A 26,094-nucleotide genomic window follows, 5' to 3' on the forward strand; every position below is an offset into this window, starting at 1 on the left:
TCCTTCAGCCTTTTTCCTCTGACTTTAGAGCCCGTTCCTGGCCTCACCTGGTCACCACGTCCCGGGATGAGCTCAGGGTGCTGCAGACAGGTCTGGAAACTGCTCTTCCCTTTGCAGATGAGTTGTTAAAGTGTCGGCTTCTCCATGATGTGCCTCGTTCCCCACGTGGCAGAGCCCTTGGGGTCCTGCAGACTTAGGGCTCGGGGAAAAGGACCGACCGCTCGGACTGTCCTGGATCTAGACTGATCCTCTGCTAGCTGGTTGGTTGGGATCTTTTTTGATAGGATCAGCAAAAGAGTATTATCGTTTGCCCTTCCACCCCAAAATGTGTGCAGGTACCCAGTCCTTCGTTAGCAGCCCTTTCTCTTCCTCCTTCTCCTTAATCTGTTTTTTTCTGCGTAGCTCGGCTTCAATCTGATCCGGTACCGAATCGTTGCCGTGTGTCCCCGTATTCCTTTTTAGCTGAAGTTGGTTTTCTGTTCTTGTGCTGTCAGTTTTTGTTGGTTTTTTTTTTTTTTTCAGTGCCAGAGGGATTTTTCCAGGGGGGCATTGGGCTGATGGGCAGCGGAAGCTCTGGGACGTGAGACGAGCGAGGTGGAAAGGGGATGTGTGTCTGAGGGAGGAGGCTTTGTCAGAGCTCAGCACTTCCACGGGCTTCGGGAGGAGCTGGACTCTTTTGGGGTTCAATCCTGGCCCCTTTGGAGGCTGCAGGAGCACTGGTGTTAACTGGAATTCATCCCCTTAGGGTCGGGTGGTGTGAAGGGGCAGGAAGCCACCTCCGTTGGGGGTTCGGTTCGAGGTTTTCCCCACTCCTTTAAGTGCTGAAAGCAGCTTCTGATTTTGGCGGACGCGTGGTGCCGGGCTGTCGTGCTAATGGATACATAGACCATAATCCACGTGCCTACATGGATGCAAAGCCTCCTCGCCGACAGCAGCAAGGGCTCCGACCGAACAGATTTCCACATCACGTGCTCATTGAACTCCAAGGGCACGTTCCTGGTTCCTGGTACTCTTCTGTGACCCCAGGCAGCTCCGTATCTCGTGTAAAAGTCACTCCTCTGTTCTTTTCTTTGCTTTCTCCATCCCCTCGCTTTGGTGTTTCCTCTCCTGTCCTCACACGAACCATCCGTCTTTCTTCGTCTTTCCCATTTCTTCCTTACCTTGACTAATCACAGCAATTTTCCAGCCTCATGAAATACTCTGCCGCTTGTGCCTCTCGTTCCGCCGGTCCTCCTTGCTTTCATCTCCTGTTTTTTCAAGAGGTACGTACCTGTGTGCAGTAAGCCACAGAGAGAGCTAAATAAAAATGAAACGTTTCTCTTATACCTGAAATAGAGACACGAAGACCTAAGACCCAGCACTTTTATGATCTAAAAGGGTGGGCTTGTTCAGCCCTCTTCTAAAGCCATCGAGGCACGTGAGCGTGCAGCCGAGTGTGTCAAGCTGAACAGTGACCACGATTCCAAGCGCCTGGCAAATAGTTTATTTGCGGTACGTTAAGGTTTTCGGAAAGTGCTGTATCGTGACTGCCAGGAACACGCTGACATATATTTTATGTAACACATCGGATGTGATACAGACTCGCTTTGCAGAACCGAGCGGCGTTGCTGCGGCCAATTGTTCAACGCAGCGCTTCGCTCCGTTTTCTGACATGCCTAATAAAGACGTTTCCGTGATTCGAGATTCGGCCTGAATGCCATTAACTGCTGGCTTTCTGAGAAAGCAGGAACGCAGCCCGCGATGCCAGAGCTCTGCGGGTTTTGTTCAGCAGCCACTAGATAGGACTTCAGAGGGGCTAAACGCCGAAAATAATAAGCACCTGCGCCAGCTGGTGTGACCCGGGCTCGCTGTCGGTCGGCGTTCTCCAAATTGACTTCGCCCACCGGTTAGGGTAAGGCAGAGCTGGGGGGCGTTTTGCTGGGGAAGGGGGGGGTAGAGGCATCTGAATATTCTGGCACGCGGGAGACCTGGCAGAGAGTATAAGGAAAGTGTCTGCTGTCAGCTTTCGTTAGGGTCCCCGTGATATCCATGTGTTGCCTTGGCAGGGTCCGGAGCCCGCAGACGTCGCGTATCTTGCAGCCAGAACCCGAAATCCTTCTCTCAGTGGAACGGGAGCTGAAATAGCGTGTCTCGTTGGAGCTGGGTTAGCCTGGAATTAATATTTTTTTTTTTTCCGCTTAAAATCTTCTGCAGTGGATTTGCGGGATGGGAGGAAAGCAGCAAACCTGCAGTCGCGTTTTGGGAATTTTATCCGGTCTTGGATGTGGTTTTGATAAGCCAGGAGAAAATAGTCTGCTACTGCGTGCCACTGGATGACATAGGGTTGTTTGGGGAGTCTCTGCACGTGCCACCTGAACTTTGGTTGTTCTTGGGAAGTGCTGCATCACTGAAGGTCCCTGTGGAGAGGAACTCAGCCTGGTACCACGTCCCTTCCCCAGCAGGGTGTGCCTGCTCCTCAGGCACAACCAGCTCTCTTCACCTTCTGCGTTTTCTGCTTAGGGTGCAAAGCAGAGGGGTTTTCAGCAGGAACGTGCATGTCTGACTTTTGCCCCCAAGAAGACTGCGGGAGAGGAAAGAAGAATCTGCTTTCGTGGTACAGGTGTCCTCCTCGACTGGGTGAGCTTTTAGGAAGCCGAGGGGTACACGAGAGGTGTGGCGGCCAGCAGGGGTGGGACCCTCAGTGCTCTGCTCTCAGGTCCCGGGGACACTCAGTTTGGTGCAGAAAAAGGGGTTTGTGGTCAAGAAGCGTAAGGTGAGCAGCAGCTGGAAGTAATCACAGCACTCCGGTGCGGTGTCACCGTGCTGCGGAAAGCCTGTAGCACACGGAGGTTTTTCTTCCAGTACCAGAAGCATGGCCAGTCCTTGCCAGCTTTGTGGAGTTTCCCTCAGATGTCTGCAAAACAGGATGACTAATATTTGAAGAAACAGTGTCTGTATTTATGCTACCTCCTAAAAACTTACGAGAAAGCCTGATTAGCATTCTGCGTAGCGATCTTTGGCTTCTTTTCTTGATGCCCTGTTGTTTCTTCAAAGGAAATGCATCTGCATCACGAACGAGCACATTATAAAACGTGATCTTTGGTCTTCTGAGACTAGTTGATGCTTACTGCGATGATGAGCACATGTGAGGAGACAGAGAGGCAGTCCCTGGAGTAACCTGGGATTTTGACCAATTCCAACCAGATTTTTCAGTGTAGGTTTTGAAGGTGCCGAGTTGTTGCAGAGCCCATGAAAGCGGAGGAGAAAGAAAAACCGGTTGCAGTCCCCGTGGAGGAAAAGCTGCCGTGTGTTGTGTCGGAGGCAATGCAATGGGTGAGTTCACCAGGAGCTTCACCACACCCTTTTGCTCATGGACCTGGTGCTCGTCCTGCAGAAACGCCTCTCTTTTAATGGGATGGGTTTGGCAGGAGTGATGCTGTCACCTGGGGCTGGGGCTCCGCTTTTCCTCCTGCAGCTGACACCGTTCCCAGCTCAGCCGTGTAGCATGAAGGCATCACAGAGCCCGGCAGATAGTAGTGATAGATCCCGATGCGCTTTGTAGCGAGATGCAAGCTCTGTGTGTTGGCCTGGTTACTGAGATTTTCTTCGATTGTGTTGGTTTAACTCAGTGGGAGGTTATTTGAGATGGAAATGAAAGGCTCAATGAGCAGCAAATGCTGAAGAGGTGTTAAGAGGGAATACCAGACGTATGAGCTTTAGTTTTTGGGGGGGTTTAATTTTTTGCTGTCTCTCCAGCCAGCCTGCTTTTGAGCGGATTTTCCAGCAGGGTGGGAGTGAGAGCATCCAGGGGGACACAGGGAGCTCTCTGTCACGCGTGCTGGGGACACGCTCCGCTGCAGACAGAAATAACCGGAGAGCCTGACCCTGTCGGGTGCGTGGTGGTTTCAGAGTAGAACAGCGGGGGAAAATGTGGAAAAAAAGCTCCTTCACGGTCCCTCTCTGCCCCTGCTCCACGTGGGGTCCCTCCCAGGGGATGCCGTCCTTCCCGAACTGAGCCTGCGGGGGCTGCCCACGGGCAGCAGCTCTCCAAGAACTGCTCCCACACGGCTCCGTACCACGGGGTCCATCCCTCAGGATCAGCTGGGTCTGCGGGAATGCTTCTCCCCCCTCTCTCCCAGCTGCAGTTGCACAGAGTTTTTTATTCTTAAAGATGCTGTCACAGAAGCACAACCAACATCGCTCGTGGCTCTCATCTGCCAGCAGGTCCCTTTGGAGCAGGTGGAGCTGGCTCTGCTCTGACGTGAGGCAGTTTTGGGTTTTGCACACAGAAGCCACCCCTGCAGCCCCCCACTAGCAAACCCTTGCCACATAAACCCAATACAGGGTGAAAAAGCCCATCGTTTTCCTTCTAGAAACCCTTCTTGCGTCTTTCATTCCATTTATATATCACTGGGAGTTCTGAACTATTTTTAATTCATTTTCCTCTAAAAATAAGAATTTAAATGGATTCTAAAACCAGCTCTATAAACAGATGAGTCTGAGTACTACCGAAAAAGAGGGCAAGATTGGCTGCTCTGGAATCAAAACTTTCCAAGCCGTTACAAGTGATCACGTCAATTATTTCAGAAGTCTGGTAGCAGTAAGGTAATGAGAGGGAGATTTGATTGCTGAAGTAAATGTAATTTACACAGCATTAAGATCTGGTCAAAACTGCGTTCTGAGGCAGTGGATGGCATACTTATCAGATGTCTGTGGTTTTCCCCTTTTTGCTACAGACACGCAGACTTATTACTATTCAGGCCATCTAGTCAGGGGTCCAACAACATCCCACCTGCCGCGCTCTGATATGTAATTTCCGTCCAAGTTACAACAAAATGTCTGCCTCCAAAAGTTGTAATAATTACAGCTGTAGATTTTTGTGTGCTTGGGATCGCCGTGCTGAAAATAGGGCGAGCCTGGAGATCTCCACTTTGCTTTAAAAGGCTTCAAAATGTGGTCTGCACCCAGGAGGAAAGCCCCGTGCCCGAGCAGCCTGCTGCCCCTTTGGGCCGAACGTTTGTGTAGGAGGAGTTTCTTCCCCAATATTCTTCCTGAAAAACCTAATGGCAAGCCTAAGGCTTCTGGGTCCGGGACAACAAGGTCGTTAATCCAATTAAATTTACTCCATCTTCTTGCATGCAGGTTGCATTGCTGCTGACTTTTGCCATTGGGGAAGCGCTGGTTCTCCTTCACTGCCACAGGGAAGCGCTGGTTCTTCCAGGGTCTGGCACCCGATCCAAGCGAAACTTCCCTCGCTGCCGGGTGAAAAGTAGTGGCAGCACAGCAGAGGCTGAAAACAGAAGGCTTCGTCAAAGGAGATGTTAGAGATGTTGAGCGTTGGCTTCTTCCTCCGGGTTTTATGCCCTTGGATCATCGGTCGCTTTTCAAAACCAGTCCCTTCTTCATCGCCCCTTTGCTGTAGTTAATTTTTTGATTTTCCACACAGTTCGTGGAAGGAGGTTGTGTGTGCGTGTCTTCTGTTCTGAGCAGGTTGCTCTAACGCTCCTAAACATCCCTCTGCGTCCCTCAGAGTTACCTGCACGTCGCTCTCTGGTTCCTGAGCACTCCCTGTTTAACGTTTCTGCCTGGCTATGTGTGAGTATGTCCAGTCAGTGTTACAGCCACAGCATAACGTGAGATCAGATGGTTTATAAAAAGGAGGATAAGATCTCATATAATGAAAAGAAATCATGTGCAAGTGTCTGACCTCTGAAGTGAGCACGAGTGCTTGTGGACAGGTGTGTTCTGTGAAGCTGCAGTGTCACGAGGCAGAGGGTAGGCTCCCTCTCGGCTCCAGGGCACTGCAGCTCGGCCCTTGATCTTGACGTTGTCTAAGAGCTGCCCTGCTGGGTCAAGAGCTCGCAAGCCCACAGCGTGTGCAGTGTCTGCCTTGCGTTGGGTTTAATCCGATTTTGGTTTGCCAGGGACTCAACCAGAGCACTTGGATGGAGCCTGAGGGCTGGCATCAGCGCTGCGTTTAGGGACGGTCCCTGAAGTGGTGACGTGAGCTGTGTGAACTGAGGAAAGCAGCTAGGTGGTCTCCAACGCAGAAAACAGCCCCTGGGGCAGCTCTTCCACTGCTGTTAACCTCGCAGACGGTCTCCAGAGCAGTTTTGGCAGAGCAAGGTTTGGCACGGGCGCAGCATCACCTGGTAGCACCCTTCCCCAGCTAAATGTTGGCGCTGCCCGTCTGCACTAGCTGCTGGCATGGATCCTGCCCCCAAAGTTCATCGTCTAGGACACGTCGCAGTCGGCGAGGCCGCAGGACAGCGGTGCTGCTGTGTCAGCAGCGGCAGATGCAGGTGAAGTTCAGCCACAGAAGGTTTTCTGAGAACAGGGAGAAACTGCAAAGCCTCGCATTGTTTGAGGGAGGATAATACTGCCCTGCTCGCTGAGGGGTATTATTAAGCAATTGCAGAGGTGGAATTTTTACAGGATTTGGTAGATCTAAATGGGTTAAAAAGGCTTTGTGCCTGGTTTCTAGCACAGGAGCCAGTCGATAATAAATTCCTCGAGTTTCTCAGCCAGAATGCAGGCAGCTGCTACTGATTGTTTCCACAGACTTCACAGAATCACAGAACCATTAAGGTTGGCAAAGCCCTCCAAGATCACCTGGTCCAACCATCCCCCTACCACCAATGTCACCCACTAAACCATGTCCCTAAGCACCATGTCCAACATTTCCTTGAACAACCTTGAACTTCATGGCAGAGAAGAGCAGAAGGCAGGGGTTTATGGTCCCTTTCCCATCACATGAAGAGTTTTGGTCCCTTGTGAAGGCAGGACACCACCCAAGGTGGGCCACTGGTGTGATTTGTTTCCATTTAAGAACGTTGCCTGCAGCGAAAGTACAGTGTCTCTTGTTGGAGAGGTGTGAGAAGACCCAAATTGGTGTTAGGATTAGAGATATTTGGTATTTAGAGAGTTCTCCCAGAGGAAGAAATGCAGGTTCTCTAAATTCTATTTTTCCCTCTTTAGTTCTGTTAAAATTCTGAATGTGGGTATTGATGGTTTATGACCAAAGTCTTCCCAGAGCGCTTTGTCCCCCATCTCATTAAGTGAAGGAACGGCGAGGATATCAATAACAGGAGGAGGTTGTAAGCCAAAGTATTGAAAAATATAATTTGTTTGGGATGGGGCCAGGGAATAGTGCTGCAGGACCATAAATAAATGGTTTTATGAAGAAAAGGCGCGACTAGTAGAGCTTTCTAGTCTCTTGTCTTGTACGGATTACCGAAACATCTACCAAGTTCCCAGCTCAACCCAGTTCTTTTACGAGTTGTCCGGTTTCTGCTTTTACTTTTGGGATCAGCAAGGTGAAATTCAGATGTACGTTTCTCCCCAGGAGAGAAAACCAAAGCAAGGCAGCTGCATGCCTCTGAATGTGCTCATTGAAAGCTTCATTAAATGTGTATAAAACACCAGCGAACGCAGCAATGGAACTTCAGGTTACAGTCTGTTTTTTTTTTAAATGCAGTTAATGCACATTCAGGCTGCTAAAACAATGAACAAACGTTTGTAGGCTTGTAGGAAGTCTGTCGTGCTTCTCAAGTTTATGGCTGTGGGTAGGAGGAAAAGTGTCATCTTATCTCCAGGAACTAAAATACCCCGATTGTATCACACAGCAGCAGCCTCCAGAAGCCATTCCTGCGTGGAGATAGCCAGTCAGATAGTATCGCCCTCTTTTGAAGAAGATCTTTGAAGCTTTGTGACCACTGGCATTTGTGCCAAGCCAGGGTTATTTCCAGGCTGCTCTCACCAGCAGCTCCTGCCAGTTTTTCCTCTCTCTGGGAGCTGTCAGATCCTCGGGATTCGAGTTGGGTCGGAGGGGTTTTTCACTTGGAGGCATGGTGTTGTGACCTCTGCTAGAGGCGCGGCAGGGCGGTGTGGTTCAGGGTGCCTTCGGTATACAAAAAAAAGCAGTAAATGAGAGGTGGAAGCAGAGTCTGGCCACAAAGGAGGGCAGAAGTGTCGTCCAGGCATGTAGAGGTGGTGTTAAGAAAGCCAGAGCTCACCTAGTGCTTGCAAGGGGAGTGAAGGGCAGCAAGATGAGCTGCTGCTTTTACAGGGTGGCCCTGGCTGAAGGGGCCGGGAGGTTTAGCAAGTCCTGGAGGTCAGGAGAATTCCTCAGAGCTGGAAGAAGGGCGAATATTGCACCTGTCTTCCTAAAAGGCCACGAGGATGATCCCAGGAGCTACAGGCTGGCCAGCGCCGCTTCGGTCCCAGGGGAAATCATGGAGCGAGTCCTCCTGCGACACATTTCTGGGCAGCGCAGGAAAAGGAGGTGATGGGGACCAGTCGGCACGTATGTACCAAGGGTAAATCCTGCCTGAGCAACATTATTGCCCTCTGGGTTAAAACAATCAGACTTGTGGGTGAGGGGAGAGCAGCGGATGCCATTTACCTCGTTGTTAGCTTCCAACGTTTTCTCCTGCCGTACTCTGAGCTGGGACGTTAAGGTCAGGATGAGCGGACAAATAATGGGTAAAAACTCGCTTGGGAGATCTGATCTTAGATGCCGTGATAAAAAAAGGAGCTGGATAAGCTGTAGTAGTCTGTATCGTGTTGTCATAAGTCGTGTGTGCGCTGAATTCAAAGCTAGACTAAGAGCTCAACAAGCAGACAAGTACCCGTCTCCAAAATCATCGGGAAGTTTTCTCACTGCCGAGCTGAACCTGAGAACAAGAAGCATGTGTTCTCCCGGCGCATAGCTGCTTCTGTTGGCAAAACTGTTAGAAAACACGGAACCAAACTAAGAAGTGGGCTGAACTTCCCAGGTTTTACATTCGTAGGAGATTCAGTCAAGTTTTCTCCCCCAGCAGCAGCAGATTGCATCGAATCCCAGCTAGGTGACTGCCATCTGCTTGCGCACAGGCTGGGAGAACGCAGGCCAAGCCTCCACGGCACGGGTGGGGAGGGAGCGGAAAGCGTTTTGGAGCGTGTTGTGCTGAAGGGCTCGGGGATTCGTGTCTTGCTTTCTTATTTCGAGTCGGAGTAGAATTGAATTGGGCTTTGGCTGAAGTGCCGAGTGCCACCCGCTTCCAACACTCAGCGTAATTTCGAAGAGGAGCTTCCAAAAGCTTTCTCTACCAAAATATTTTGACGCCTCCCCCCTCCCCAATCCAATTCTAAGATGTGGGGTTTTTTTTTGACAGCTTTCTGCTCTGTCTGCTGTAACACTCTCAGACGATAAATTCTGGAGGCTCAGCGGAATCCCTTAACATTTTCAGGGGAAAAGGAGAGTAAGGGTTTCCAGCCCGTGGGACTGGGTTAGAAAGCGGAGTGTCTTTTTCTGGAGGAGGAGGAGGTGGGATGTCCTGACCCAGACAGAAGGGAGAAGTCCCAGGGTTAACAACTCGCAGGGTGACTTGGGCTTGCCCTGCTGCTGTCAGGGCACGTTGTGTTTGAGCTGCGGAGCTGCATCTTCTTTCTTTAACCATTTGTAGCCGTATATGCTTGAAAAAGGAAAGCAGGAGGAAAAAATACCGTTAGTGCTGCAGCCGAGGCCGGCCGGGAGCTGTGGGCAGCACCTCTGGGACCACATCAGGGCACGGGTTTGTGCCCGGGCTCTCCTCCTGCCCGCTCCCCGCATCCCCATCAGCCCGTCACTGCGAGGCCACCTCTTCTGGGGGTTTTTGGGGACAACAAGGGACAAATCGTCTGGCGGGACCTGCTCCACACAAGCTTCTGAGTGTTTCCTCCCCATCCTCAGTGCTTTGTGAAACCGAGGAACTGACGTGCCTGCAGCCAAGCGGTGCGACCTGCGACGGATAAATGCACAGCAGGAAGGAGCGAAGCTCTTCGAGTGCTGAGAGGCCTGGTTATTTCACCTGACTTGGCCCATTTAGCTGATTTCACCTGATTTCACCCGATTTCACACAGAGGGGCTCTGCTGCAGCGCTTGGCAGCTGTGTGGGTGAACCAGAGAGCGCCCCAGCGGCGAGCGGGCTGGGAGGGAGGGTTGTGTGTCACTGCAGGGGCAGACACAGCGAAAGGAGGTTTTGGACGGTTCATTTATCGGACACTTCCACGCCTGGCGCTTTCACTTCGTGCTGCAGGTCCCGTGTGCTGCTCAGGGGGAGGCGAGCGATCCCACTGGATGCAGAAACATCCGAGCAGCTGGGCTCGGCGTTCCCTTCAGTTCTTAACTTGAAACTTTCATCTGGACCGTCGTTCCCGTCGCAGCTCCTTCACACCGCCCTTCCAGGAGGCGTGGGTGTGATTTGTCCTCGCGTTTCCGCTGCCAGCCGGGCTGGAAATGGTAACTGAGAGCCAGACCCTCCGTTTCCTTGGGATTTCTTTTAGCTGTGAGGAAGGGCGTGCAGCTGGAAGCGGCAGCCTTTCAGCAAGCCCTGGAGCATCTCTTCATTACGCTAATTCGCGGCCGTGCCTGGGAGACCTGTTGCAAATAAGTGAACGGAGGATAAGAAAGGCAAGGCTCGTTGCGTCTCGGCCGCTTTGTTCTTCTCTTTTGATCATTACAGCCTTGTTGTTAATTATTTAGGCCGTTGTGTGCTGCGCGTTACGGCATCCTGGCGTTGTGCGCTGCTACCAGCGGGACAGCTCAGCCAGAGGAGGGGTTCCTGCTCGGGAAATGCGCGGCTGAGCGCTTGGATGAGGGACCTTCCGACACAGAAAGCTTGATGAATCTTTGCTGGCAGGCGAGGAGGCATTACCCCTCGTAGTTTGCAAACAAGAAACGGCGGCGATTAGGGAAGAGCGACCTCGGGGCACCGGCTCCAGGAATTGGTTACGGGAAGATGGGTTCGGTGCGAGGTGTTGGTGAAGGACGGTTTGTTTTCGCCACTTTCCTGAAAAGCTCTCTTTAATAAAAGCTTCGTCTTCAGGGGGCTGTAAGGAATACCACGGGTTGCCTTTTCTTAGCCTGGAACGGGTTTGCATCCCTGCGGAGAGGCCTGGGATGGTGACACCGAGCTGCTCCCCGGGGAGCGGTGCGGAGACGTTGCTGATGGCTCCGGAGTCACGGCGCTCAGACGGAGCTGGAGTTTTCCTTCTAGCCACAAATCTCTCGCTGTCCTCATCGCCCAAGTGCTGCTGCTTGTTTCTCACAGGCAGAATTACTCCTCTCTGACGAGACACCTCGTTCAGCTCGGTAATGCTGGAGTCAAATCCAACTCCTTTTTAAGACCTTAGGATTTGTTGCCTTCGCTTTGGGGCTCTTAACATGCAGCGGTTTTCCCTTTGTAAAACCCTAAGGCATCAAAACATTACCCTGCATTTACCAAGAGCCAAAACCTTGGTGGCACTGAGATAATAGAGAGATAATAGATAATAGAGAGAGAATTCCTATATTATGGCTGTTTCGCAAACTTATTTTGCTTGAGGGCATCATCAAAAAGTAACCAGCTGCTAAAAAGTTGTAACCCAGCCGCATTTCTTAAGCAGGTGCCTCGGTTTTGTTAGGAATTTGGGGTTTTGAACTCTAAATTCTTTATTTATCAAATGCCCACACACACTGTGCTCGAGAGAAAGGAATAGACGATGATTTCTTGGTTTAATCTAACATTTGGAAAAAAAAAAAAAGCGGTAACAGCAGAGTTCTTGAACGGTTCATCTGAGCCTAGCTGGGGATGGTGGTTTATCGGATGGTAAATGCGCTTTCATTACCTGGAGGTCTATAATACGTAGGTCTGTGAAATGTACACTCGGGCAATGAGGAGATGAAGGTCACCGAACCGTCGCTGGATCTCTGCCACGGCGTGTGTTACGGTTCAATAAGCCCTGGACGCGCTGCGGCCGGCACGTGCACGGATCTCAGCCGTCTTCCGAGGCTTTCAGCCGTTGCATCCGGCTCCTGTGACGCCTCTCGGGGTTTGTGCGGGTGAGGCTGTGTCTGTAGGATTTCCAGGGGTTTAGGGCTGGGCTGGGAGCAGGAGTTGGTGTTTCAGAGCTCCGGGAGCCTCTCTCCTGGGACGTGCCGGCGCTCAGGTTTACCAGCGTGCGCCCGTATTTATTTTTCCTTTCGTTTCTCCGGCTAAGTGAAGCTGAACACGAGTTTGCCTCCGAGGCGCGTTGGTTCCCCTTCTCCTTCCAGCCCAGTACTTAACAGGCTTTAAAAACTGCTGACAGTTGTTTTAAGAGCTGATTTTCAGGTCGGGCCTTTTGTAACTCCGCAGCGGGAGGAAGATATTGTTAGAAACCACAGAGACGGAAGGTTTGCCGTTGCTCCAGGCAGGAGAAAAGGGTGCTTCACTGCGAGAGAATAATACTTGGCTGCTAAAGTGCTCCTGCCGAGGCACTCGGAGCTCGCCGCGGCAGCCGTTCAGCTCTCAGGCTGGGATGATGCGGGTGGTACGGGTAGCACCGCCACGAAATGGTGGGGTTGGAACAGGGGCTGGGGTCCAGAAGTGCTGTGCTTGGATGGCCGCTGAGAAACCAAAGGTCCTGGGGGAGAAACAAGTGGCAGAGGTTTTGTGAGGGACTTGGGAGAAACTGAGGGAGGGCTGTAGGTCATAGAATCGCAGAATTATTAAGGTTGGAAAAGCCCTCCGAGATCACCTGGTCCAACCATCCCCCTAACACCGATGTCACCCACTGAACCACGTCCCTAAGCACCACGTCCAACCTTTCCTTGAACACCCCCAGGGACAGGGACTGTGCTGCAGCAGCGTTTTTTGTTGTTTTTTCTTGCCCAATCTAGGTGTTAAAGCAGGCAGCGTGTGAGCTCTGATTGCTTAGGTGAAGGTGCTTCAAACAGTCCCCTAATTAAGCGCATAAAACCTAAAGCTTCCTACGTCTGCGAAGCGTGCGGTGCTGCTTGGAGTCAGCAGTTCCCCCGTGTTGCATGTGCTCGGAGGAGCACGAACGGCGGAGGGCAGGTACGTGCTTGAAGTTGCTCCAAGCAGCGAGCAGAAATATTTTCCAGTCCAGCAGCAGCAATTAATGGCGTGCCTTTATGGCAAACGAGCGCGAGTGCTTTGTGGTCCCTCGTCCTGTCCTCGCGGGGTCATCTCAGGCGAAAGCAGCTGATGGATGTGAGCAGCACCGCACGTACAGCTTTGGAGAAGAGGACACAGTGAGGAAGAAGCAGGTCAAACCCAACGTGCTCTGGCGTGGAGCTCGCTCCTCACCGTACCCTGGGCAGGCTCCGTGCTTGTGTTGTGTTGGGGTGTCCCTCTGCACCCTGTGCAGAACCTCAGGGAACGGTCCCTTTCCGTGCCTTGGCCTCATAATGTTTCAGCAAGCACCCATTTTCTCGTGTTTTTCTTTTTTTCCTGTGGAATTGGACAGTCAAAACCTACTGCGAATACATTACCATACACTGAATTTTGTAGAAGAGAGATTTCGCTTTTTTTCCTGAAGGATCTTAAAATGCTCTGCAGACGCTTTCATGTATCACAGCTTAAATGCAGCCGCCTCTTTAGGTTTAATTCAAGATGGAGGGAGAAAACCTTGCCCAGGGAGATCAGGCAAGGCAGTCTGCACCTCTACATCGGTCTCCACGGACCGACCTTAGCTGAGGGTTTGCCTTCTGCCCTGCAGGGAGGGCTGCAGGTGGACGCATCACCCAGGAGCGCGTGGAGCTGTTGCTGCTACAGCCTCCTGCAGGAGGAGGTGGGTGCTCCCTTATCCAGTGACTTCTTGGCAGGAGGGCAGATCACGAGCAGAGAATTTCATCACGCGAACCCAGGAGTTGGCTACAACTCTGTCTTATCCCCTTCTCTCCCCAGCCCTGCAGAAAGTGTCTCAAAACTCTGGCTGATGTGCTGCTGGTGGCCACAAGTTGAAGGATGACTTCAGGTGGTTGGTTGTGTCCGTGGTCCAGCTACATCACAGGGCTAGAGCAGGTCTCCAGCTCTTTTTGAAGCATCTGGGTGTCATGCCGTGCGTGTGCCGTGAATTTTGCATCCTTCCTTTCTCCCGCAATGAAAAACCCTCCAAATATTCAGGGTGAAAACCGATAAAATATTCATCTATTCTTAGCCTCATTAAGGCGGTGTAATTGGATGTCGGCGCTTCCTCCACTCCTAACGGCGCTGTCTCGCTCCTGAGCCAAGATTCATTTCCACGGGCAAGACGATGTTCCTCGCGGTAATGGGTGTGTGAAGAGTCCCTGCAGCTCGCCTCTCCTGGAAAGCACCGAACTGTCACGGCACTGCCTCGCTTCCACGCTTCCCAGGGATGCCTTTGCTCACTGATGCTCCCTTTGCTCCTGCCCCGGGCAGGGACTGCTAAACAAACAACTTCCTGCACATCTTTTGCTTCCCGAAGCGGTCTGTGATTTCTGATTCTAACAAAACCTCATCCGTTTGAAGGGTCCTGCTCCCCCTTCCCCCTTTTTTTTTTTAGGACGTATTTGTGCATTTTTTCCCTTTTGTAACTGAAACTGTCTCCGGCTAGGCTGTGAATCTCTCCGGGTGCTGTTTGACTGCACAATGTGAAAGATTTCGTCCTAAAGAGCCCTACCGTGTGATTTTGCACTCTGTGGAAGGCCTTAAGGATGACCCAGAAGGGTGAAAGGGAGCAGTTTGGGGTACCCTAATATTTTTTTTGATAACCTTTAAATTTCCCGATGAATGATGCCAGTTTTCCTGCAGCCTGCATGGTACCAACTCTGCTGGTGGTTACAGAGGTGCCGAGGAAGAAGGACAGCACTAAGGGTCTGGAGGATGACACCAGCACCTCTGGAGGAGCTAGCTTGCAAATAATTCACTAATATTCGGCGTGTGTCTGATTTCACTTCTTTCGCAGGCTGCTCTATTTAGGGAAAGCTGCCATTGAGTGATTCCAGTTTTATTCACAGCTCCCAGGCGTTGTAAACATTGTCACTCCAAAATGCAGAGGTATTTGAAAGGTTTCTTCTTCAAGGCACCGTGTGGGAGCTGATTAACATTTAAAGATTCAGGTTCATCTCTTAATTCAAGATTTGGGTTCATCTCTTCTGGGCTAATCCTGTGCAAGTGTCAGACTTGCACGCCGTGGGACGGATCCTGATGGAGAGTGTGCTGATTTCTCAGTTTAGGCAGGGGCAGTTGAGTGCAGAGGTGGTGCTGAAATGCCGCAGACCTTGACCTCGTGGCCCTTGTTGAGCATTTTTAGGACAGTTGGATACATTCCCATTACAAGTTCATTTAAGGCATTGAATAACTTCATAATTTTCTCTTGCAGACAGGTGGTTGCAAATGGACAGTGGTGAAATGCTGAAAGTAATCAGAGGTCAGCCAGCTGAGCCTTATTCCTTGCATAGCCGTCCGTGTTGGGGTTGCAGAGTGCTTTCTTAAAGCGTATTTACCGCCTAATCTGCGGAGATGAGTGTAAGGGAGCCTTTGAAGGAATTAGTGAAATTCGGTTTAGGCTGCTTTACATTCAGGGAACGAGAGCTGCTGAAGGACCCAGCGCTGCCTCAACTTGTAAGGGCAACGTCCGTCCTAAAAAATCATTTAAAAACTGCTTTTCCACCTTCAGACCTGCTCTGCAACTTCACTTGGTGAAATGAAGCTCTCCTGAAATTCTGCTTTTGGAGCAAGGGAGTTAAGTCATCATCACATGTACCCATCTACACCATGCTGCCTCTAAAGGACGGGACTTCAGTTTTTTGTGGCCCTGCCTGCTGCTGGCATGGCCTCAACAAAACCATCATGCATATCTTGATTTCAAGCATGCCAACAAGGAGGGCAGCTTGAGCACATGCTGAAGTGTTTTGCTGGCATCTTTGGTCCTCTGTGGGGTCAAGGGAGGTGAATTCTGCCATCTCTGTTTAAAGACAAATTGCTTTTCTTCAAGGAAAGGTGTAAGCAGAAATACAGGAGGTGATTTTGGGTGCTTGGAGGGTGCTGTCCTGGCTGTTATAGCAGTTATCTCCGTGGGGGAGTTCTGCCTGGTAGCATCTCTTCACTACAAGCACCAAAGGGTCACTTCTGCTCTAGAAGAGTGGAGATCAGTGGGAACACTCCTCGTTTTTGGTAGGAAAACCCAAAAGTCGCGGTCTTTTGTGTACAAATGTGGTGTCTGGGCTGGAGGGACAAAGTTAGATGGGCAGTAATGAGTCTGCTTACAGTAAGCATCCAAATCAAAAGGGGAATTGACAGGAGCTGGAGAAACCAAGTCTGTGCCATTAGGTTTTGTCTTTCATGCCCACCCTTTGTCTTTGCTTTCATGCCCACCCTTTGTCATTCTTCTCCCAATGAATGCCCGTAAAACTTATTCCTGTAGGGTGCCGAGAGTTGTTTCAACATAGGGTCGTCGTCCCAGTCCCATTTGGGGCGGCACCGTGGATCTGTACAGTCACCCCCAGATGACAGCGTGGTGATTATGCTGCTGCAGCCAGGTAGGAAGGATTTAACTTTGGGTTTCTTTAAAACCATAGAAGTGATGCTGCCAGAGGCGCTCCAAGGGGCTGATGAGCGAGAGATGTCCGAGGCAGGAGATCTGCAGAGCAGCATCGCAGGGCTCGGGCTGACGCCGCGCAGTCATCACCACCACTGGCTTCGGAGCAAACCGGGCAGTCCTGCTGCTTTTTGTTTTCCCGCTGTAAAAGTAAAGCCATCTCCATACAGAAGCAGTGCAAGCATTGGCTCATTGTCATTTAACCTTTGTTTTAATTTCTCAGAGCATTACCACTGCTGAGCACTAGCAGAAAGCTTCAGGAATTTAACTCCTCTGCCCACTCCAGCCAGAGCAGCCGGCCACGGGAGCAGTGGGTAACACAGCTCACGCTCCGAGTTACAAGGAAAGCAAGAAATGAGAGATGTTTGTAGGATCCAGATAGTTTTTGGCCCTGTATATCTCAGACCCGCCAGCTCGTTGCCCTGCTGCAAGAGGCGTGTGTTGCTCCTTTTGGGTCACCAGCCGCTGTGGGAGCGAGGAGTTGGTGGCATGCAGGGGATTCCCGTTGCGTTTCACTGCAAGGAACAGGTGTCCTTACTCTGAATCCTCACAATATCCTCACAAACAATCCAAACCCAAATGCTCTTCTGTTGCCACTCTTTGTTATCCTCACGTTCCTCGCTGGGGTGCTGCTTTGGTCTCGGCAGCAAGGCAGTGCCTGTCAACTGGAGAAAGATGGTTTGTGCAGCGACCAGCGATATCCAAAAGGTTTCTATGTGCCTCTCAGGTTGCTTTTGTGTTCCTCACAGGTTGCTTTTGTGTAACCAGAAAACCAGACTTGAGGCATGGCTTGGGTTTAGAAGACCCAACAGGTAGTGGGGTTGGACCAGTTGACCTTCAGAGGTCCCTTCCAGCCTCAATTATTCTGTAATTCTCTGAAGATGCTGGGACATTGGAGGTCCCTCACATCCCCATGTTTTCCGCTGGTTTCCCTGCATCTTTCCACAAACGTTTAAGACCCGCTGCTGAATCACCCTCCGGAAGATGCTGTAACATTAACAATAGCACCGAGCAGCTAATTTTATCCTTTGTAAATTTAATCAGGAGTTTCAAAGGGCTCTCTCTTGACCTCACCAGTTGAGGGGATGTTCTGGAGATGAATCGCTCTGCCCGCTTTCCCTGACACGCTTTGTTTCTAACCCAGATTTGTCAGCAACCTTTCCCAGCCTTTCATTAAGAGCAGCAGTGCCCGGGCTTGTGATACTCTGGTTAAGTCCACCTGCATTAACGTCTTATCCGATGTCTCATGCAACATTTTGTGCTACCCTGAAGAAACCAGGAGAATAACCTCCCTCTAACGTGACTGCTCATGGCGTGAGAAGAAAGCAGAGTATGGATTAAGCTTAAAATCTAGCTTTTCAAGCAGCAATCCGGGAATGGATGGAATTGGTCTGTTACTGTTCCCCGAGGCATACTGTAACCTCGTAATGGGGGCCCTGGACGTAAAGAAATGCTTTAAGCAACTTATGTGGAAGTATAATCCTTCACCTTTCCCCTCTTCGGTCTCCGTTCCTCCCACCTGCCTGCCCCTGTAACGATTTGGAGGGTTTCGTATGGATTTTCGCCTGGCTGCCTTGGAGATCCGTTCGGCCAACTTCCCCCTGGACTATCTACAAACATTAAAAGATGTTTGAAATTACTCAACCTCAACGGTGCTTGAAATTGAGCCATGTTCTCTTGTGTCAACAAGAGTGTTTCAAGCGGTGATTGTAAAGGGCCGGGATAAAGATTTCCACCCCGGTGCTGCCCACAAGCCTGCTGTATTAAGCGATGTTCCCCTGCCTGCTAGCTTGGACGTGCTCCTCTGGGTCTCATGTGTTGGTCTTCCTTCCTCTCTCTTGTTAGGGTGCTGCAAGCAGTGAAGGGCTGCAAGACCTCCAGCAGAAGCTGCCACCTCTCCTTCACCTTCGGGCCACCCATCAGCCGCAAGGAGGAGGAATGGCGAGGTGTAATTGGACTTAGTTCAGGCTCAGAAGGTATCTGCTGAGTGAGTCTGCTGACCCGTAGGCTGGTAGCTGTCTGGGTTAGGAGGACGGTCAAATTTTCACTCTTTCTTTTGGAAATGACGTGTTTTCAGTGGGTGCAATGCAATCTGTGTCTCTCCTGGCTCAGGAGTTCTTCCTGCAGCAACTTGGATATTTTTCAGTAAATATCTGGGAACAAGACAGTGTCTTCTGATGAATAAAGGCGTCTTTTGAGTGAAAGCTGAGGAATTAATTTATTTTTGAGTTATTTTGCTTTCATTGAGTGGAGAGCTCGAGCAGATGTTGAAGAAATCCCACCTTCCAGCAAAAGCAGCACATGCGTGCAGCATGTTGAGGTCAAAATTAGCCAAATATTTGAAGGACCAGCAATTTCGTGGTGAAGACGTGGTATCAGTGGGGTTTAGGATTTCTGAGGAGAGGCGTTGTTAAAGACCTGTTCTGTTGTCTTCCAGCTCAGATGTCTCACAAGCAGCGTGGTGAGTGCCAGACCTAATGAAGCCTGCCTTCCCGGGGGCTTGTGCCTCACGGTCGGCTGCTCTGGCCCCCAGGAGGGGATTGTGGAAGCTTTTCCTGCCATTTGTAGGTTTTCTTCTGTGCCCAAGAAGGGAGAGGTTCATGCTGTGGTCTCCCCAAGGATGCAAGCGGGGCAGGATCCATCAACCCCTTTTGGCATTAGTGGCGTCCTTTGTGGGCTCCAACTGATTTTTAGCCTGTACCTTCAGTGGGAGCTCTCTCTTTTCTCTTTATATAAATATATAACTTTTAGATATCTAAATCCAAATATAAAAAAGAGATATATCCTTTATATCTCTAAACCACAAATTATCTTTAAGATTGCTCCCGCTATGTCCTACGTGGGGCATACATACAATATGCTCAGATAAGCAACCTAGGAGGTTAAAACAACTTGTGGGACAACCAAAGCTTACACACACCAGCGTGTTCTTTCACTGCATGGCTAACTCCAAGCAGAAGAGTGGCGAATGCACCCATTAGGGGAAAAAAGGTAGCTGCTGAAATACAGTTAAAATTAAAGTCGCAGCGTTGGGTTAAACTTTATGTGAATAGTTATATAATAGGATAGATATATAGATAAATTAATTGTAGGCAGATAGACATACAGATAAATATATACCTAAATGCAAGTCTGTTTATAAAAACAGATATATAACAGGCTTTCCAAAAGGGATACCCATGTAGCAAACTTAAAAGTCGTCTTGCCCCTCCTTGAACAAGGGGAAAGAAAACTCTGCAGGCGACAGTTGTGGAGGGTGGGACTGCTGATTCGGCAGCCCTACAGGAAGAGAGAGCTGCTAATCGTAAGCGTTATTATTTGGGGGAGCATTTGTTCTTCCTCTTAGGGCTTCAGCTCCTCGAGGGATCACTTGAGAAAGAAGAACTCACTCTGTGCTCAAGGAATTGATACACGTGCTTCTGACTCTAGTTGCGAAACAACAACTGGGAAGTACGAGTCCAAAAGTGCTGAAAATCAAGGAGTACAAAGTGCCCACCGACGTCTGCTTGTGGTATTTCGGGATCTTGAGATTAAAACGTTTTGTAGCACTCTCAGTTCAGCTGCAGGAAGGCTGCAGGTCTGGAGGAGTGGAGCGTGCTTGAGGGTCGGAGCCGACCCTTTGTCCTGCGGGTGGGTGCAGAGGCCACCGACCAGCTGGAGCAGGGCAGTCACGGTTTTCGGTGTCTGACCTGCCTTGGAAATTGTGGAGGTAAGAGAAGAAACACACTCGTGAGCATTAATGTCTCCAATAAGCTCAGACAGGGCTTCGCAGCTTGGATGGCGTGGATGTCAAAGCAGGAACGAAAAAAAGCGGTTTTCAAGTGTGAACGTGGGATGGGCTGCGGCAGTCGGGGGTGGGTTTGCTTTGTAAGCAAGTCGCAGAAGATGCAGAAGGCTGAAATATCTGAGTTCCTGGAAGGTGTTTGAAGATAAAATAACTGGGGAGGAGAACACCGTGCAAGATCGTCGCAGTAGCTGCTCTCACCTGCTTCTGAGCACGGGGCTGTTCTCCCGGAGGAGATGGTGAGGAAGGGGGTGATGCTTGCAGAAGCTTGGGGGGGCGTTAAGTACAGTGCTCACCGGAGGACAGCAAGATTTGCTCCTCTAACCCACGCAGAGATCTTGGAGAAACTTCCAAAAGCAAGTTTGAAAAGTCACCAGGAATTATTAGAATCCCAGAGTCATTAGGGTTGGAAAAGCCCTCCGAGATCATCTGGTCCAACCATCCCCCTACCACCAATGTCACCCACTAACCATGTCCCTAAGCACCACGTCCAACCTCTCTTTGAACACCCCCAAGCTGACATCCTCTCCTACGTGCCCCGAGAGCTGTGCTCCGGGGACCAGACTTACAGCCCTGGAGCAGCCCGTGGCTCCTTGAGTCTTGCAACAATCACGCACGTTTTTAAGCTGCCTTTGACATAATTATAGGTTCTTAAAAACAGGATCTTGAAGACCTCAGAGAGCTTTGGCCGTGGGAGAGCATCATTTCAGGCAGGTGGGGATGGATGGGCGCTGAGCGGTGCGGGCAGTCCTGACCTCGGGGCTGCCAAAGAGCTTGCGAACAGGCAGCAGCTGAACCACTGAACTTTTTGCTTCAGCCTGTGCTCGCGGTGGCAGTCGTCTGAAGTACTCATTAAGACGGGGAGCGATTTGCATATTATTAGCATTATTACATGGGAATAAAAGTGCTGCCAGTTCTTCCCCTCCCTCCGCGTCTCTTTCATCACCCGCCTTTATGAGCGCTCCGAATCCCATTTGTTGGGCGACAAACCGGGCTGATAAATCTTGATAGATCTTGAATGGCTGGCAGACGCGTTGCACATCACCGAATTTGGTGAATTATACCATAAATGCATAATTAAAATTAAACCCGGAGCCTTGCGTGGAACTTTATAAAATTCCGCTCATGATGAATCACAAAGAAATGCATGTGGGTATTAGAATTTAAGCCGAATTATTTGGATTTATCTGTAATCAATATTTAACACGCTACCTATAAGTTCCTGCGTACCCACAGCAAAGCTGCTGTTGTGACTTCGCAGGAGAGCACAGAAAGTGTGTGTGTGTGTAGAGGAAGATGTTTGTTTTCGTTGCGCTTCCCATTTTAATATTTGATTACCGAAAGGAAAACTCCCCCGAGCACGATCAAAAAATTGCTCCAGCCAAGGGAAGCCCCTGCTAGGAGCCTGCTTTCCCCAAGTCTTTTCCCACTTGGTTACCTTCGAATATTGTGGTTTACTGGAGGAGAAGCGTCGTCGTAGGAAATAACTCACTCTAATGGAGCGCCACTTGGTTGTTCGCTCCTCGCATTGTCATTAAAATCATTCTGAAAATCTTTTCCATCGTGTGTTTCGGCAGCCCCGGTTCCTGCGCGAAGACAGCTGTCCAAACTGCTGTCAGTCTCACAGAGGTTTCTATTTGAAATATGCTAAGAACTTACTTTCTATGCAGTGAAATTGGCTCTAGAGGTATTTCTAAGTGCCGTGAAAGGAGAAGAAATGTTTTTAAGGCAAGCAGCCTGCAATCCCCCCACTTAATTTCGAAAGGTTTGTCTTTCTTAAGTACCGAACTGAATAGAAGGGATTTTATTCCCCTAAATCCCCGATTCTCGAGAAGCAGCTTGAGATCTCAGTAAGAGAATTAACACAGGGGTTAAATTCACAATAAGAAGCAGGACTTGGAAAATGCCTATTCAGATGCCGCTAAGGAAATAATAGGATTAGTTCTTGTCGTGTCGGTGCAGATTCCTCAAACCGCCGGCTTCGTGCTGACGCGCAGACGTTACGCGGCGCTGGCCTGCCCGTGAAATCGAGGACAATGACAATGACGGTGGCTTCTCTTGGAGGCAATTTGTTTGAACGTGTAAGCTGGTAGTTCCGTGCACACGTGCAGCAGGTAATTCGGGATGACAAATAAACCCCTGATAATCCCCCCCGATGCTGTTGTTTGTGACCGGGACGATCTTAACTGCGGCTGTGTGAGTGGGAAAACGCCTTTATCCATCGTCACGACTTTTCCATTTCCATTATAAACGTATTTCTGTTTTTCCATCATCTGTTTGAAACATAATCCAAGTTTTTAACCATTATTTCTATTATTTCTTTATTATTGCAATGTATCTCTTATAACGTATACACATTCTTTCAGATATAACGTCTTTGTTTTTTTTTTCTCTCACCACTTGTTAATCCCGAATCCTGAAACAAAGCATTATTTTCAGTTTGTTGTGTCTGCCATCTCATAATCATTCATGTGTATCTCTATTTTTAGCTTAAGCAAAAGACGTGAAGCGTTAAGGCTGATTGGCGCTGTTTTGACATCATCTGATTTCATCAGAGAAGGTGCTGTAGGATCATCCTCTGAAAGACAACAGAATGGTAATGAGAAACAGAAAGGCTCCTGTCGTGCTGTTCCTCTTTCGTTTCTTTGCCTTCAGACACATCCACTGCTTCTTTACAGAGCTCCTGTTCACTTTTCTGTGGGGTTTGCTTTGGCACATTCTGAGCACGGGGTGTCCTGTATATCCCCCGAAAGCAAGAACAGAAATACTTGCGGTAGGTCACCCAACCAAGCCTAAACCCAGCAAAAACCCGCATGGCTGAGAACGATGCCATGCGTGGTGTAGGTGAATAATTAGCAAATGTAGCAGGAAAAACAGCAGTAGACACCGTAGACACGTGCTTAGGTCGATGCCGACTTCAGAGTTGAGTCTGAGAATACACCCCAATACTTCTTGAAGCTGGAACTTAACGAAGCAAAAATAAAATTGCAGAAACTCTTCGGTGCATTTTCGCACGAGATATATTTAGGGTGCGCGTGCGAAGCTTTTGGAAGAACTTTCTTCACCTCTCGAAGTGACAGACGCGTGCAGCCAGTGCCGTCTCGTTCGAGTTGCAGCTGGGCTCAGCGCTCCTTTCCGACAGCTCCGGGGGCACACGGGCTAGCGTAATATTGCTGGAAACTCGTTAGAGCTCTTTTGTCAAGCTGAATAATCTCGTGATTCCAGAGGCCAACGATATATCACATCAGTTAACTTTCAGTTCAGTATTTAAAAAAAAAAAAAGTCCTGTGAAAAAGAATTAATTTAGGAGAGCCACACTGAATGCATACAGATACATGCACATGAGAAGATTATTTTCGTGCCAGAAAACTCTTTCTGTCCTTCTGGTGGCAGGTATTTTCTCACTCTTGCGCTGCTCCTTGCATGAAAGGCCTCGTTCTGCTCTCTTCTGTAGCTGTTCCTTCCCTGCCCGCTAACGGGAGGTGCTCTCATCTAACAAAAAGTCCTTCTCCGTTTAATAAGGATGTGTATCTTTAAATGTGTCCATTTAAAAGAATAATTAACAGAGCAAGGATATCTGTATGATATAATGTATCCGCTTATGTGTAATCAGTATTTGATGTGATCTAGCCTTTACGTACTTCAGTTTTCGGTACTTTTATCCAGCAGGATATTTTTAGAGAAGAGTGTAAGAGTTGATTTACACTTGAAAGTAGACCATTCCTTTTGAATACCGCTTTTATTAGTGAGCAGTAGCCTTTTGCCAGCTCAACTAACAGCACGTTTACTCCGTGGAAGGAAGCCCCAAAGCAGATATCCCCATTCCTGTCCCAGCGTAAGGTGTAGTTACACCAATCTATTTGCAGCCATGTGTACAATGTCTTTTTTTTAAGGACTTTTGCCTAGTTTACCCTGCTGTTTTTTTGTTGTTTTTTTTTTGCAGCCTGGTACCTTTGAACTTTCTTTCCCTGCATGCATAAGCTGCGACATCCCACTGAGAGCTGCAAAACTGCCCCAGCCTCAGCAGGACGGCTTTGGGCATGCAGCTGGGAAGCTGGGGTGCAGATTCCCCTGCAACACCTTTTTCTGGGTCTCTTTGGCCAGTTATCCTCACAGGGGGATGTGTGTCAATATTTGCTTTAGTTAAAGCCCCAGGTGGCACCCTGCCTTTGCCGAGGGAGACCTTTGCCTGCCTCAAAAAAAAAAAAAAAAACAACAACATAGCATACACCTTATTTTGGCTAAAATCTTGAAATTACTGGACAAAAAACTTCCGTCAGTGGCCTCTGTCTCTGTGCCTTCTGGGTCTTCTTGATTAAATCCCGTATTTGGTAGACAGAGGAGATGTCTGCTGCTGGGATCCCAAACCCGGTGGGGTATGGATGCCTAAGAGGCCCCCAACCAAACCCCAAAGGCAAGTTGGTTTTGGGTGCAGATCAGCTGGGCTTCCTGCCCCTAACAGGTGTGCTCCTTGCTGACAGGTCCCAAACTCACTTCTTCTTGGTTGTTTTCCACTCAAATGAAATTTCCACTTCAGCCCATCTCCATACGAAGCTAAACCCTTGCAAGTTTTGTTAGGTTGCCAAGAATTCCCCTAATTTAATTTTGTCAGGAAAATACTGTATTACTACTGTTCTTTTGATTTTTTTTCATCTGGTAACTGAGAAAATAGGAGTACACCAAGAGGGGAAAATTCCTGTTGCACTTAGAAACAAGTTTTTGTTGAGAAGTTCAGTAGGCTCGAAACATTATTTTATTTTTTATTTCACCATTTAAGATTTAATTTATTGGTGGTGGGTTAATTATAGCTTGGGCATTATTATTTATTTAATTCTTTTCTTTTCTTTCTTTTTTTTTTTTTAGGTCTGAAAGGTTTTTATGGGTTGTGAGATGCTCCAGTACTTGGGTCAGTGTGCTTTATTCAATGTTGGGAAGGGGTGGCGTGGGTTTTGTTTGCTTGTCTTCAGCTGATGTCGTTGTAACTCGGCGTAGCAGTCCCAGCTGAGGCACACCTACGTACATAAACATGACAGCACTGTCATGACAGCACGAAGCCATCCCTGGGCAGAAAAAGTCCCCGAGGAGCTGGTGAATACTGATGGGAAGGGGGAAGCTTTGGCCGAGGAGCTGTTGAGAGGGAGTAGATGCCAGAAGTGTGATGAGAACTGTGACGCCCACACGGACCAAATGCAGCTCCTTTTGGCACAGCAGCCTGCTGACTTCCACGGAAGGAGCAAGAGTGCAGGGGATCCTCACCCTTGCCGGAGCTTTAGCAAGGTTTCTGCTCAGGTGTGAATGAAAGGGAGAAGGAAAATCTCTCTCCCGTGCCAGGCTGAGGCAGCATCTGCTGGGACAGCGCGGTCTCGCGTCGCTGAAGGTTGCGAAGCCTCAGGTGGGGTCTCAGACACAGTGGGAGCTTTGCTGCTGGCTTGGTGGTAGCTGGGACTTCCCCTTTGAGCCAGAGAGCTGTTGGCTGCTTTTAATTCCCCCCTGCGCTCAGCTCTGTCCTCTTCACCACAGCACTGAGCCCTCTGCCAGGGCGATGCACGAGCTGTCGTGAGCCATGGTTTTGGGGTTGCATGAGACAGGTTAGGAAAAAAAACAAGCATACATTGATATTTACATTTATTTTTATATATTTTAATTTATACGCGTATATTTCATTTATATATATACACATATATCTTTAAAACTGTCCTGGGACTTGCGGACTGAGGTCAGACGTGATGGGATTCGGATGACGACACCCTGCCCGTAACCAAGCGGACAGACCCGCGTAACGATGCTTTGACTTCGCTGCAGACCTGCTGTCTGTCCCCAGCCGTAGATTTCCTTCGTCAAAGCCTGTTAAAATAGCTCTGTTCTCTGGGATATTTAACTCGCTGTGTTTTCACTTAGCCACGCTGAACCTTGTGGAAGGGAGTATTCCAGCTCCCAGTCCGGTGTGCATCCAGAGTTCAGAAATCTCCGCAGAAGATTAAGCA

The 26,094-nt window shown here is 49.5% G+C and overlaps 1 protein-coding gene and 1 long non-coding RNA gene across 3 annotated transcripts in view; both read left to right on the forward strand.

Moving 5' to 3' along the window:
* Window positions 1–26,094, forward strand: part of XKR6 (XK related 6) — a 188,471-nt gene that overhangs the window by 19,066 nt on the left and 143,311 nt on the right. The window lies entirely within an intron of this gene.
* Window positions 1,914–24,998, forward strand: LOC308192311. Of its 2 annotated transcripts, XR_013948714.1 has the most exons (4): window positions 1,914–2,616; window positions 3,034–3,312; window positions 22,600–22,706; window positions 24,974–24,998. It is a non-coding gene; the product is annotated as an uncharacterized lncRNA (long non-coding RNA). The 2 variants fall into 2 exon arrangements; XR_013948715.1 differs by lacking the exon at window positions 3,034–3,312.

The sequence above is a fragment of the Anser brachyrhynchus genome (assembly GCF_964034855.1).
Source record: "Anser brachyrhynchus genome assembly, chromosome: 3".
Classification (NCBI taxonomy): Eukaryota; Metazoa; Chordata; class Aves; order Anseriformes; family Anatidae; genus Anser; species Anser brachyrhynchus.